This window comes from Larimichthys crocea, chromosome XII, assembly GCF_000972845.2.
Source record: "Larimichthys crocea isolate SSNF chromosome XII, L_crocea_2.0, whole genome shotgun sequence".
Lineage (NCBI taxonomy): Eukaryota > Metazoa > Chordata > Actinopteri > Sciaenidae > Larimichthys > Larimichthys crocea.
In genome coordinates, this window is record NC_040022.1 from 21125500 (window position 1) to 21141237 (window position 15738).

The 15738-nt window shown below is 40.9% G+C and overlaps 1 protein-coding gene across 2 annotated transcripts in view; it reads left to right on the top strand.

The window, feature by feature from the left end:
• cacna1ia (calcium voltage-gated channel subunit alpha1 Ia) overlaps positions 1 to 15738 on the top strand; it is a 131160-nt gene continuing 115422 nt past the window's right edge. Inside the window, exon 1 of one of the 2 annotated variants that reach the window (XM_019269762.2) lies at positions 1 to 1224. The gene's annotated coding sequence lies outside the window, so the exon portion shown is untranslated. The remainder of the gene's footprint in view (positions 1225 to 15738) is intronic. The other variant, XM_019269761.2, reaches the window with a different exon arrangement.

The window sequence follows — 15738 nt, forward strand, 5'->3', positions numbered from 1 at the left end:
ATGGGGGGGACTAAATAAATGTGAGTGCCCTCTTTATAATGAGGTGGAACATGCACCCCAATCAGCAGTGCGTTACTCTTCATTTAGAAGCCTATTGTTGCACATTTTTCTTAAATCTCTCTCTCTCTCTCCCTCTCTCTCTCTCTCTCTCTCCTTCACTCACTCTGAACTCTTCGCTGCACAAGACAGGGTTTTTCACGCGCCGGAGACAAATGAATAAACCCATGGAGCGTGGGAATAATTAGAAAAGATCCACTTTTTCTGAGCATCTGATCATTACAACTGGAGGACCTCCTTTTTTTTTTTTCCTTTTTTTTCTTTCACCCATACATTTGTCTGAAAACGATCCTTGGGTGAACCTCCGTGGGATATTTTGACTGCATGAAGAGGCTGGTTTGACAGAGGCGCCCCTCCATCGCGTGTTCCACCGGGAGGAGGACTAAGCGCATGATGAAGTGAAGCCTGTGGTCTCGGAGAAAATTTTTTGTATTTTAGCCTGCAGGTGACCAAGTGTTGCAGTTGGGTTTGAGAACAGGCACGCCTTTTGGATACAACGTCGGGGAATAACAAGTTATGCTGTAAAATTGGTGTCGGAATGATCTGTGAAGATGTGAAATGTTCTTCGTGCCAATTTTTGTGGGGAATGGAAACAAGAAGATAGGCTTTGTTAAAACATCCTTGGTCGGACAAATATTTTTCAGGATTTTTTTATTTTATTTTTTTTTGCAGTGTGCTAAGTCAACGTGACCGTGGTTAAAAAAAAGTGTTCCCAAATTCCTCAGCGCATACAGCTTAAAGTGGAACTCAAATTACTGGTTATCTCTGACATTTCCCAGCTCGAAATGGTCGTTTAGGAGCCTCTAAGTAAAACTTGGCAGGTAAAAAAAAAACACTGTGAGAACCGTTTGATTGTCTTTTTGGCTTTTTTTTTGGAAAATGTGAGTCCAGTGGAGACCAGTGCGCACCACACACAGTCGCCAAGGCTGCAACGCACAACCCAATTTTCCATCGGGGGGAACCTGTCTGTGCACCGCAGCATCGCAACGACGTTCTCGCCTTTTTTTTTTTTTTGTCGCTGAAATGCATCCTCTTGCACCGATTTCATAAATGGCCAGTGGATACTGATTCTCCATGGTGTTCACCGGCCAGGTGTCTCAGAGAAGGCGAAACCTCGGCTGTTTTGTTCAGTAAATCCTGGACACACCTTTTTTAATGTCAGTCAAGGTAAGTTTGGCCTATTTTCACTTCAAGTCTTTATCGCATGTTGCTGTATTTACCTGGGTACTCTTGGGCTATTGGTTTTAACATGTTAAAATGTTTTTAAGAAAGAAAAAAAAACTGAAAGAAAGCGCACAGCTGAGGCAAAGGTGTTGCTTTCTTATAGACCTGTAGCCTCACTGATCCGACAAGTGATCTTTTTCCTTTTTTTGTGTCGTTTTTACCTTCAGATTTCTGCAAAGAGAAAGAAATATTAAAATAAAACAAGTTGCCATGAAATTAACTGTGGATGAATGAAACTAGCTTTTAAAATACTAACCTTAAAATATGAAATTGGGAATATTGAGGAATATTTTCTAAAACAATAATTGGAGCAAACATTTTCTCTGCGACTGCAATCAGACTACATCCTTTCTGAACATGTTCAGTACTACATGAACTCGACATGTAATCAGGATTGTGGCCTATTATGTTTTTTCTTCATAACAACACATCTCCTGTTCTGGTTTAGTTTGCAACCAATCAGAAATCACAGTAAAATCTGTTTTCTTCTCAAATGTGCTGTTTCTGCCACATGCATAGATCCACACAAAGTTCTTAAGGGCCTCCTGTGTTATGTCATGTGGACACATGAAAAAGAATCACACTACCAAGAGCAAAATGTAACGTTAGAGACCCCACTGATGTATATTTTGACATTTTATAATTATTATTTTCTATTTTCTAATACTTTCAAAGCAAACAGTGGTGCAAACATCTGATCAGACAGACCATGATCTCACTGGAGTAACCACCCCCTCTCTCCTCCCCTCATCTTCTTGTTGATGGAGAAATTTGCTGCCATATAAACCTCATTAGCGTGTCTTGCACCAAATGTAGACTGAAAAAAAAACTAGATGCTGTAGATCCAAGTACTGCATAATGCTTTAACAGGATCCTTCCATCCAAACTGAATCATTTAAGGACAAATGGACATTTACTATTGTATATTTACTGTCTGGGCAGATTGACTTTGACTCTTGCACTCAGTGGCTGCTTGTAATTTTTCTAGAAATGTAAGCTCACTCTCGTGCTGCATCCATTGTAAGTGACTCTGCATAAAACTGCCATCTTAAGGTCTACAATATCATATAATTGGATTGCACTAACACAACACAAACACACACACACATGCTGCTCCTGTATTGCTCCCTGTTGAAGAGGAATCGACTTCCAATCTGCACTCCCAAAATGAATCCTTTTGTCCATGTTGGTAATAGCAGCATCCGTGCTAAGGTCGCTCTTAAGGCCTTGCAATAATGAAATGCCCTGGAGCTGCACAATGAGAGGCAAATGGCAATTGTTTTAATAGAACCCTGACCCCTTCAAGTGACCCTTTGAACAAAGCATCAATAAGCATGATCATTCATATCTGCGCCCTTCGCTTCTACTGATGTTAGTTTCTGCAGTGGTGTCTAACCCCGGGCTGCTGTTGTCTTATGTTGGTTGACGCTATTGTTCAAAGCACTGAGAAGATTACATGTCCAAAAGAAGGATCCAATCATATACTTTCTATTAACTCTGAAAATGATTCACCACTTCACTATCTATAAAAAGAAATTGTTAGTTAGAATAGAAAGACAACATTACTGGAATGAGTTATCAGTGACGATCAAATGTCTTATTCTGGGTTAGGGTTACACAGGATCGGATGTTCAGCACCTTCTGTCCTTGAGTCTTTCTTGCCTGTTATTTTAGGATCGTGATCTTTGCCGATCATAGACAGGAAGTTAACAAATTCTGTGCTCCTGTTTAAAAAGCAAACACTGCAGGGAGCAGTGCAAAAATCCTCTGAATGAACACAAGGAGGAGCAATGCATTAAGGTCACCAGAGTAGACCAGAGTCAAGGGGCGTTTGCAGTTTAGTCATTCACACTTGACACTCAAATACGTATATACCTTCTTACGCACATGCCAAGACACACACATTCACACACACAAACAGATGCCAGGTTTTGGTCTGTGAGAGATCTAGTATTGTGGTTCACCACAGGGGCCAGAGAGAGGGCATTTATAGTTCTTTTGTAGCAGAAGTTCACAATGACCTGAAAGTAACAGGGGGTGGTGCAAATAGAGAGAAAGTCTGTGTGTGTGTGTAAAAATCGAGATGGAACGACAAGTAGAATATAGAAAGACTCAGGGAGATGGGAAGAAAAGGAAAGTGAGAGAAGACAAGGAGACGATCGGGGGGAAAGCTGACAGGGAAGACTCAAATGCGAAGAGAGGACATGAAGTGAATCAGCGGGCGAGAAGATGAGGATGAGAAAGTACAGGAGGTGTTACAATCAAGGGAGATGTTAGGGGAGGCGGAGGGAAAGCAAAGAAGTGACGGATGGGATGAAAATGGCAAAGGGCTGGAGGGAGCACTGAGAGAGGGACAGCGAGCTGGATGGGAGTGGGTCTGCAGTGAATGCCGGTTCTTATTCAGCGAGATGAAACGATCGGTTTATGCTTGAGAACTGTGTGGTAAGGGCAGCCACATACTGTGCCTTGAGAGCTTCCTGTGAAGGCCAGAGGAAGTGAGAGAGAGAGGCAGACGGACAGAGGGAAGCAGAGAGAGAGAGAGAGAGAGAGAGAGAGAGAGAGAGAGGAGAAGAGGTTTGGTAGCTGTGACCATCGATATTCTATGATGGAGAGCAAAGAAAGACGAAAGGTGATGGGCGGAGGGACAAACACCGGCAGAGTGTGTAAGACAAAGACTGGACGCAAAAAAACCCCAGAAAAAGTCTGAAAACAAAAATGACAGAAGAGGTTGTTCAACAGTTTCTTTAGTTTGCCTGGTGCCTACTTGAGGTATGAGTATTTTAAATCAGGTGGTCTTGACATCAAACATGCCCCTGTATTTTTCTGTGTGTGTGTGTGTGTGTGTGTGTGTGTCTCTCTTCCAGGGAATTGTGAGTCACTATGAATGCCACAGGCAGGCGAGGCTGTTGACTCATGTACACTTACCCACAGGCTCTTCAATTGTTTCATACTGAACGTGATTATGACCCAAGGTGTGTGTATGTGAGACAACGGGGGTGTTTGCGTATCGGTACGTGGCAGATTGCATGCAAAGAACCGTAAACATGGAGAAGAAAGAAAAAGAGTATCGACAAAATAGTACAATCACTTTACAAAGAGGGATTGTTTCTTTTATTAGGACCACTCAATCACAATCACAAATGCAGCTGAATTGAATGGCAATTTTTTACAGCTGTGAAACTATAGACGTCAGTGTTTTAACAGACTGTCCAAATGCTAGGATAAAACACATAAACTCTTCCACCATTAAAAAAACTACAGATCTATTAAATAAGGTCTTGTCTCGACACTAATGACAATATGTGCCATAAGAAATCATGGGATGGGTTTCCACTTGACAAGAGGGTTAAACCAACACTTAATAAGATAGCTGATAAAACATTACTGACGGATAACACAAAACTGAGTCAATACCTCAACCCTACTCCTCATGCATCCACCATCTCAATGAAATCTAAAGGCTTAAGAATAGATTTAGATATTCAAGTCTATCTTAAAACAATATTCAGGTTCCCATATGTACATTAAAGCGCGCTGTTCATTCCTCATCATTCCTCCCGGCCATTTAAAGATCCTTATACGAGTTAACAAGAGACCTGAGCAGTCCTATTTTCACAAAATATCTCTCAGTATCTTTCAGAGCTACAGCCTCTTTAGTATCAAATTCCCTCTTTGCGTTACTGTCGCCGTGCTGCAGCACGGTAAAGAAACACTGAGGAAATACAAAACATTATGTTCCTAGAAGACTAACTATATTCGATATCCACTTGAGACAACTGCTGAGGCTTCATAATTGGAGGCAGGTTAAGAAGGAATCTTTTTTTTTACAGCCAGATCAAGAATGATTCAGCAAGCAAAAACTGTTTTAACGTACATACAGGAACCTGTAAATAATTTCAGGATTGATTTCCTTGGGCAACAGATCATAACAAATGTTGACTTCATCAGGACATCTAGGTTCTTCCTGGGTCTGCTTGGTTGCTTTGGTGGACCTGCATGAAATGTGTTTTATTTTCAGTTCTCTATGATAATTGCCTCACTTAAGCTTTCAGAATAGGTGGAGAGAGCATGACTGATGGTGCATGGTATCATATCACATGAAGAACTACTGAGAGTCACTGTTCTGGTGCAAAGCAAAGGTTCTGTAACAGAAGTAACCCCTTGGTCTGAGAATCTGAAAGACATTTTCCTTTCAAACCTGATTGTTGCTGCACTGGTAATGTTTAAATACTCATATAAAATAGTCTAAAATAGCTATATGTGACATTAAATAGTGGCAGTAAAACATAAATAGTGTCTCTGTGTGTACATGTGGCCATGTCTTCTGTGATCTTCCACCAGAAGACAAAGTGTACATGTGGGTATTTGTACGTTACCTCCATTTGTATGACTGCATGTATGCAGTGTGTCCTTACAGTATCACATTTAATCCAGGTGCTTTCACTCAGTGTGTTCACCTGCAATACACACCTACATATACACACACACACACACACACCTGCAGCTAATCTCTGTTGACAAGCAGCAGTCGCCCCATCACACAACATCCCAATTATAGGCGATTGTATGCTTCACAGCATGTGAGGGTGTGGATTTATGGTAACTGGGTGTGCTTTTATTTAAAATGACGTGTGTGTGTCATGTCAGGGATTATTGTGTAGTGCTCTGAATTCTCATGACAGGTGTTTGTTGCTGGTTAAGCTGCAGTTCACGCGGTAAATAAAATCCAGAAATGGAGGCTTAAGTTGTTCAGATGAATTCAGAACTGAGATTCTCCCATGACATCTTATATTACTGTGCAAGCAGATAACAGAATATTTAAACCGGCCCAAGATGATGTCATTGTACTAATTTACTTTATAAAGTATTATTAGGTTAGCTTAGCGTGAAGACTGGAAAGTGGATATTCCCCAACGAAATACCCAATGCCATCTTTACACTTTGGGTTTTCTACAGATTATGCAAACCTCATATAACAAGATATGTAGCCAACATTAAAGGAGCAGTGTGTACGATTTATTGAAATCTAGCTGTGTAGTTGCTGATTGCAACCCCCTCACTTGCTCCTCTTCTTCCTACCATGAAGAAGAAGATACGGTGGCTACAAAATGTAGGAGCCAAAGTTTAGTTTGTATGTTTCTAGGCTGTAGAAACATTGCAGACTTTGTGGAAGTTTACCTGTGGTGTACGTAGAAATAAAAAAGCTCTTTCTAACCCTTTGGGGTCCTACCATTCGCCCTATCAATTGCTTTTGCAATTGTGGACCCCAGAGCGTAACAAAAACCTAAAGATTCTTATTTTTAATTGATGATATAATAATGAAAACATAGTTATGCACGTGATATTCCAGTTCTGCCATATTGTGTAAATATAGCCTCCAACACGGGAGCTTACAGTATCCAAAGCGAGTGCCTTTTTAGAAAATTGGGTTTTAGAGGAAAGGAGCATGTATATCCGAGAGAGTATGCTATCTCCTCATTGGTGTTTGGTTGAATTTGGACCACAAAACCCCCAGAAGGAACCTCAGTTTGTCCCAGAAACATCCAACCTCACACCTGCTCTCCACATTAATGACCAGCTACCTCGACACAAAAATTCAAACTAATCCCCACTCCATTTTTATTAACACCCTTTTATCTTAAAACCTGTACCCTAAATGTCTAAGTGTGTGTACGATTGGGAGGACTCTATCTGCAGAGTATGGCAAAAATAACTATGTGTTCACTACAATATATGATCAATAAGAATCATTGTGCTTTGTGCCTTTCATATTTACAGGCATCATGTGCTAAATCTATCTAAATGTATTAAATATGTGGATGATGATGGTTAAGTAGGCAGTTCACTGCCACCATTGATATGTTATGGCATAATACATGCATATTATATTATAAGATCATTGCATTGTGAGTGTCAACCCAAGAAACACATCCTTGTTGTCTGCATCAGTCTATCACCTGATGTTTCTGGACTGAATCCAAGCCTGTATCTTTTATCACTACTCTGTCTCTCTCTCTCTCTCTCTGTGTGTGTGTCTCACACACCTATTTTTCTTGCTCTTTCTAACACACACAGACACACACATGTGGTCCCTTGGCATGCCTCTTTCGCAGCTGTTTTGTCACCTGTCAGGCCTGACACCGGCACAGAAGGTCATCTCAGGCACGTCCCACCGTCACTAAGTCATTTTGACGGAGACCACATACGGCCATTCAACCCCGGTCTGCTCACCTCCCTGTGATGTGAACAAAGGGGGGCGCCCCACGATGAAGATTTGTGACCTTTTGGTGTCAGGGTGGCACTTCCTTAGCTGCCTTGTCTTATGATGTTCTGCATGGTTGATTGCATGATTAACAGATCATTTAGCACTTGAGGGATATGTAGAGTAATAGTGTAGTTGAATCATTTAGCTTTTAAATTATTATTGGAAATTATTATGACGCAGCAAGGGATGACAATCTTTGTTCTTAAACTATACCTTAGAAAGGACTTTCAAGAAGGGAGAGACTTCTGAAATGACTCAGACTTATTCACACAAAATGACTGACAGCAAAAACTGCTTGAAAATTACGGCAATTTTTAAAGGGCAACAAATGAAGGTTCTAGGTCAGTAAAACAGTAACGCTTAAAACCTGGATCCTCTATGGTTCATGAGATACCGTGATATAAGCAGCAGGTTAGGATTTCTTTCTGAAAACAGATGCAGATCTGTTCCTAACATTATAGACACTCCACATTTGGACTTTTGGTTATTAAGGAACTAAGTCTAAGTTCCATTAACCAGCTGTAAAAGCTGCTTTTGCCTGAAACCAATGAAATCAGTCAAATCAATCTAAGAGGGAAAGAAAACAGCCACCAGGACTCACGCCAAACATTTTTCTATTGTGTATTAAAAACCACAGCAGCTTTGAGTAAGCACTTTGGAGATCCAGGGACACATTTGACTGGAGTGGGGGGAGACATTTGACTGGATGCTACTCGTTATCTCTGGAAAACAGCTCTGTTTCTATCTCTTGTTCTCTTACACAACATGCAGGCTAAAGAATCTAACACAGCAACAGATCCAAGAGGCAGAAACCCACCAAAGCTAGCACCAAAGTTAGATTAAAGGCTGTCATAAAGTAGTTGTGTTACTTGTCAGCAGTATTATAGCTGAGTAGAGATTTCTCCTCTTATCCTAATCATGCCATGTTAATTATCAGTGTTGACAGAAATGTTTTGATATAAACTTAAATCAAACACAGATAAGCCCGTAGCTGTCTACAATCCCAAATAGCAGTCCAAATATCACATGGAAATGCATGATTTCTTATCCGATATTAATCAATCAGTGATTTATAATAAGCTTTAGGCAGTGTAATTGTATTTTTACACACATACACACACACGCTTTCTCTGTTCTTTCTTTTTCTCTTGTGGGATCTGTCAGTTGCTTGTAAATTAGAGGGGTTGCATGTGTGTGTGTGTGTGTGCAGATGAGAAAGACATCTAAGAGGGTAGTACAAAAACAAACTTGCTTTTGGCTGGAAGCCTGTTCTACTCTCACTCCACTCCCTCACTCTCTCTTTTCAGTAGCCGTTCGACTCACCCAACTCTGTTTTTTCCCCGTCTGCGTGTCTGTGGCATTATATTGTAATGACATTCACAGATTAAAAGAGGTAAGAGCCACATTTTGCTTTCTTCTTTTACGTAATCACTTTTAACGCCTTCGAGGTCATTATGATTAAAAAACAGTGGCATGATCACGTCGGACATTTTCATCAGCGGCATCCTCATCATCGCCACAAATTCTTTTTCATTATCACAGTCACCGCCATCATCAAATTCACCAGCAGCATCGGCAGCATTACTGCCATCATCATCGTTGTCGTAATCATTATAAAACCATCATTACCAAATAAATCAAATCATAACCATCTCATTTTCTTTTTTAATCCCCCTTTCGTACTCTTTGGCTAGAACCCACAAAAGCTGGGCAATACTAAATGGTCTCTCTTGTTTGTTAGAGGGTTAAAAGGTTGGATTCATACTGGTTTATGTGTGGATGCAGAAGAAAGCAGTAAAGTAAACAGCGGTTGGTACGCCCCTAGTTTGGAGAAGCAGACAGGAGGAGCACCATGTACTACTATGGACAGGGGCAGCAACAAAAGGCTATATTTAAGCTGGCGAAAAATGGTCCACCTAAAAAAAAAAAAAAGTCAGTCTGTATGAATGATACATTTAGAGTATTTTATTTATACAGCTCTTTCCCACAAGAAACTGATATATTTACACCACTCTCTCCAAAGCCAGCAGACTCTCTTTGACAAAAACAGTCATTTCAGCTCACAGCATATGGAAGTTGATGTCCTACTACTTACTGCCTCAATCACTACACTAGTTCAGCTCCAAAGGAATGCATCAAAAAAACAAAGTCACAAAAGTCACATAACAAATACAAATGAACTAAACCAACTGGGGCCAGCAACTTCTGTGTACTGCAAGGTAAAATTACCTTTTATCAAAGATGTCTGGTGGCTTTAAAGAGAGCGTAGATCAATACAAAGGCTTCACTTTCCCTGTCAGCGAGGTAAAGTGATGAAAATATAGCATACACCTAAAATTGATTTTGTTTAAACTGGCTGAAATACATTTAGTTGCTGTTCTTGTCCACAGCAGTGGACATTGCTTAGCTTCGCTGCCTTCCCCTTGTCTGCTTCAACAAGTTGGGGGTATGCTGTGTAGGTAATACACTGACTGTGGATAAATACCTAATGCAACCCCTCTTAAAAAAAAGCCTCTACTAACCTTTTAAATATGATATTGACACAGGAGGCCTATCAGAAAACAGAATGATAAACCATTGCTCTGGTTCTATATTTCATGTTTTCTCTCCTTCTTCTATTAAGACCTGTACACTGTGGCCACTTTCTGCAGCACAGTGGTAGAGGACACGCAAATACACACACACACACACACACACACATACATGTGCACAAAACTGAGAGCTGCAGGGCTGTAAATGTCAGCCCTCACTCTGTCTATTTGTTGATCAATTTGATTGATTGTGCCCTCTCTCTCTCTCTCTCTCTCTTTGTGTGTGTGTGTGTGTGTGTGTGTGTGTGTGTGTGTCCATCTGCATGAATTACAGCTCCAACAAATTTTCAGAGAAACACGGGTACATATAACCGTTCAATAGTAGTGACTGATTTTATTGTTTCACCATCATGCCTCTCATTCTATCAATTGAAATATCTACTAGGTCCTTGTTTTATATATTGGCTCCATTATAGTCTCCATTTTCATTTTCTATTTATTCACTCCTCTGCGTATATCAAGTCAGACGCCCCCAGCCACCGATCACAGTGCAAGTATTTGCTGCGAAATTCACGCATGTAGCCAGTTTGCCGGGAAACGTCATTCCTCTCGTGACATTTGAATCCCCCTCCTTTTTCCCTCAGTGTCACTGGCATGTTACAGTATTAGTCTGGGATCATAATGATGTGAAGTAGGAGTTATTGGATATGACTAATTGCTGTGGTCATACTACATGACATGTTACATTGGCTGGAGGACATTGATGGAGTCTGGAAAGGAGAAACCTGAAGGGCCGAGCATATGTGTGTGTGTGTGTTGATGTTTTGAGGCCTTTGAGGCCACGATGTGACGTTGCATTAGATAAGTAAAAGCACAGACTCAGGACATACGGAAACACTGTAAAAAGTTAAATAATAAAATATCCTTAGTGATTACAGAAAGAGTAGCTCATGATTTGGTCTGGCATTATGCGTGACCTGTATCACCCACAGTGTTTTCAGCTTGCTTTCGTAAATAAAGTTGAATAAGATAGCTTCCCTTGAACCTCCTTTCATATTCTATTTGCAGTTTAACTTTTCCACTGGACTATAAACTGTATCATTTTTGGATGAACTTGTTTCTACAATATACCCTATCATCTGGGCCCTTCATCCGAATAAAGAAAACCTGTATGGTCATCCTTAATTGGATGTAGTACTATGGAATGGGTTCCCGTTTTGCTTTTCTCGTACAAGTGCACATGCATATATGCAGGTGTGTGACACCATACACAACTGTGCCTATGCTTTCACAGGAGTCCACTTATCTACATTTGGTGGTAATATGCCAAGAAACGCAGCAGTGCACAGACAAACACAGAGAAGACTTAATAAATAGAAACCGTATAGGATTGAAAATGTTACATGTTAAAATCGGCTTTGCACACAGTGAATCGGTGACTAGAGGGGAATGTAAACATCACTTTTTCTTTGTTCAAAAGAAAACTCCACAGGGCACCTTGTACATTTTTCGTCAGCATAGCTCCAGTGCTGTCACTGTCAGTCTGTCAGCCCCTTGATCAAGACTGTACTATCTCACCTGTTTCTGGATGGACTGTCACTGACTGGTTCAGATGTTCATGGTCTCCAGACAATTTCAAAATAAAAGTTCACTCCATATAAAAGGAATCTTTTGAACACCAGGATATACAAACATTAGTCAGTTTGTCATGATAAAGTGTAGTAATGTGTAAGTTCCAGCAGATTTCAGTTGTTGAGCCGTTGAGCCATGTCTTTCCAGCGTCAGGTAAAGGCACAATATGACATTAGCTGAATTGTGTCTGTCTGCTATGTTTTGGCTCTCTATCACTCTTTACCTCTCTCTCACTCTCTCTCTAATGCCAGCCATGTATTCTAAGGATAGAGCGTGGGCTGACAGACATATAGTGCTATTGCGGTTGTTGATGGTGATGACGCCGTGGTTCCTTTGAGCACCTCCCCGTCATTCTGATTCATTACCCCTGGCCACTCATAAAGCTACTGACCACAAACAAATAGGGAATGCGCAAACATACACACGAGTATAAAATGAAATATGCAGATGTACAGGCAGACACAGGCATACACTTGTTCTATATCAGGTTTCCGTCCAAATGAAGTGCAAATTGGAGCCAAGAAAAATCGACAAAAGAACAAACTTTTAAAGCCAAAATCAAAAATGTGTGAACATACATACATAAACATACATCATCCCCCCTTTCACACACACATACACACACACACATTCACTTCATGCAAGATATGATGACACACTGAAGACACTCTGTCCTCTTTCCCCCCAAGGATTCTGGTAATTAGATTCCTACAGGCCAAGTCTCTCAATTTCACTGCATTTAATTGGAAACACACACACACACATACACACACACAGACATACACACACACACATGCAGAAGGCTCCACAGGTCCACGCTTGTTGATCACAAGCCGGAACTGTGCCGCTCTAATAATTAATTTCTACGCTGGCCCCCCTCACACGCCTCATTTACCAATCAATCCCTTCTTTGTTTTATGAATTTAATTAAGTCTTTTCTGCCAGGACAAGATGGAGAGAAAGACGAAAGGCTAGAGTAGGAATGAGTTCTTGTTGGATAGGGGAGTTGAGCTGCATATTAACTGTCCGTGGATGGGTGGGCCACATGGAGGTGGGCGTCGAAAGGTCTGCATGTGAGCGCGCACCCTGAGGTATGAGGGCAGACGTAAGGGGGGGAAAAAAAGACAAATACATCAAACCCCACATGCTGTTCTCTGAAGAGCATGAAACTGATTGACACTGACATCTCAGCCCTGGGCTTTCTTCAGGGTTAAAAGCTCTGGTGCACCTGAATCCAGAGAGACCTTTTGGTGGATTTACAGTAGTTGATCATGATCGTGTGTGCTCAATACATAGAGTGTGATAGAGGCTGTAGTAAGCAATCATGGCAACAGGCCTCTGTTAACATCTTGTTAGAATACAGATTCATCTTTTTAGATGAGAAGACTGACACCAATGTGAGACATTGCACCAATACTGAAAATATGAAGGAGCAGCTGTGCTTAGCACGAAGAACAGAAACAAGGGGAAACATCCTGCAAGTAACAAAGTCCTCCTTCCAGCACCTAATTAACAGGTTATACCTTGTTTGTTTAACTTGTGCAAAAACCGGTGTGTACAAATGACAATAAGCCACTTCAGAGGGGGGTCATGTGCTGGACCATGTCTTCTTTGGGACCAGTTGCCAAGCAACAAGTGGTAACTCCAGGAAGGTTTCAGGTCCAAGAAATAGTCAGAAGAAATACTTTAAACTGTTTTGTTTTTTTTAGATTTTAGATTTTTTCAAGCCTGCTATATGCAAGGGATCCAAAGCAAGTCTGTGGATTATTTTGAGTAACTGGAACCTTTAATATCTCTATCTCGCCACATAAAAACACAAGTCACCTGCATGGTAAGATACCTATAACTTTCTTTTTTTTTTACCTTTAAGGTAATTTGTGCCAAAAACTATTGCATAACAGAAGTGATATCTTGAGGAAATGAGAGAGAGAGAGAGAGAGAGAGAGAGAGAGAGAGACACCTTGCTTGGCTGCAGCATCTGTAGAGTGTATACTCCAGTGGGACTATGACCAGAGACCATCTGTCATTCGCTTGCACACACAAACACACACAAACACACCTACACACACTGACAAATGAGATATATTTTAGATAGATAGATAGATAGATAGATAGATAGATAGATAGATAGATAGAGCTGCTGAGGCGTACATTGACAGTGATGTTGCTCATTAAGTGTCACAGGTTTCTATTTAATGCCCCAATAATGGAGATGGCCTCATGTAATATTCCTAAATTATTCTTTATTATTAAGAACTGGAGCAAGCAATTAAGAAAGACGGTTTAATCTGTTGTGGATGCAGACACAAGCAGTGAACTAGACCATGAAAGCTCTCTATTTTTGACGACACTTTTCATCCCTGGAGAGGCATTTAGCATCCTGGGGCACTCTCTCTGCTGCGTAGACACACACACACACACACACACACACAGCAGTGGAGGCTATACATGGCTGTTTGAGGACATACAAATACACCAGGGATATGTTTATATGTAAAGGTGCTTCAGGAACATGTACAGAGTGCAATGTTTTGTTTTTCCTTTCGATCCCCTAAAGCCCGCTGCAATTCTGCTATTTACCAAGTGCATCCTTTTGTGTTTGGATATGAACCAGCTGAACTTTGTGGATTATGGACAATGGGAGCCAGCATTTTATTTATTTATTTATTTAAAAACAGGACTCAGCAGCAAAACCGATTAAGAGTCAATCAAGACGTTATTTTTATTAAATTAAAAGTAGCCTTTTCCATTTTCTTCAAACATGAAAAAGAAGTCAACTAATGCATACATGCAATGTCTCTCTCATACTCTCTCTCTCTCACACACACACACGTTTATATACATAAGTCACACACCCCTACAGGCATGATTCTATACTAGGCAATGCTGGCTGACATTCATTAGGTGTTTCTTAATGACCCAGTGTTTTGTATTTTGTGTGAGAATGTTTCGGGCTAAAGCAATGCTAGATTTACTCACACACACACACACACACACACACACACACACACACACACACACACACACACACACACACACACACAAACACAAATAAACACTAGAACACTAATCTCATTGACTCATTTACAAAGCCAGGAAAATGTCAGTAACGTCACATTATCCTCCCTACACATTCACTGCTCTCACACAACAATGAGGCTCAACTGGAGTGGCTTTTGACATCCAGAGAAATGTGTGTATGTGTGGGACACACACACACACACACACAAGGTCATTCTCTTGTGCAGTGAGACATCACATAAAGCTTCTGGTTCTATACACAAACCTTTGTAACTGAATGCCATCAGGCACAATCCTCCCCAAAAAGGAATTTCTGTTACTTACACAGTCGACATCTTCTTTAACCTGATGCTCAACCTGCCTGTGTGTGTATGTGGTTTTGCATCAGAAGACCCTCTAATGAGACGGAGCAGAGATGCATTAGTATTTTCAGGCCTGTTCGCTTCACAGCAAACATGGTGTTTTGTGAATGGTAAGTTCTCTTCCGCCCTGCCTTTTAGTCTGTGTCGCTTATTAGGGAAAACTGCAGAGGAGGACAGGAAGAGTTCAGAAGGAGAGAAAAAAGTCGAGAGAGGAGGAGATGGAGATGATTGGGAAACGCACACGCACGCAGGTGGAGAAAATTGAGGACAACGGGGGTGAAAACGAGTCAAACCTGAAATAGGCCTATGCTGTTGCTTCAAAAACAGTTGCTGCAGGGAGTGTTTATAGGTCTGTGTAGGTTTTTCTTGATATTTGCAGCACTGCTGAGAAAAACAAATATCAATGTTTTGCATTAAGGCAGTTATATAGTTTCTATTTTACATAATTTACCAAGTAATTCATCAAGTCTTTGCTCTCTCCTCCTACAGTATGACTCACTTCATCACTTCATTCATAAACTAGCCATTTCCTTCAATGTCTGTGTCGTATAGCTTAAAGGCACCGACCACTACCACCCCCACCAACTGAACTGAAGGCACTGTGTGTACAACTATGCATGTTTTGGGTGGTAGTAGTGGATGCATG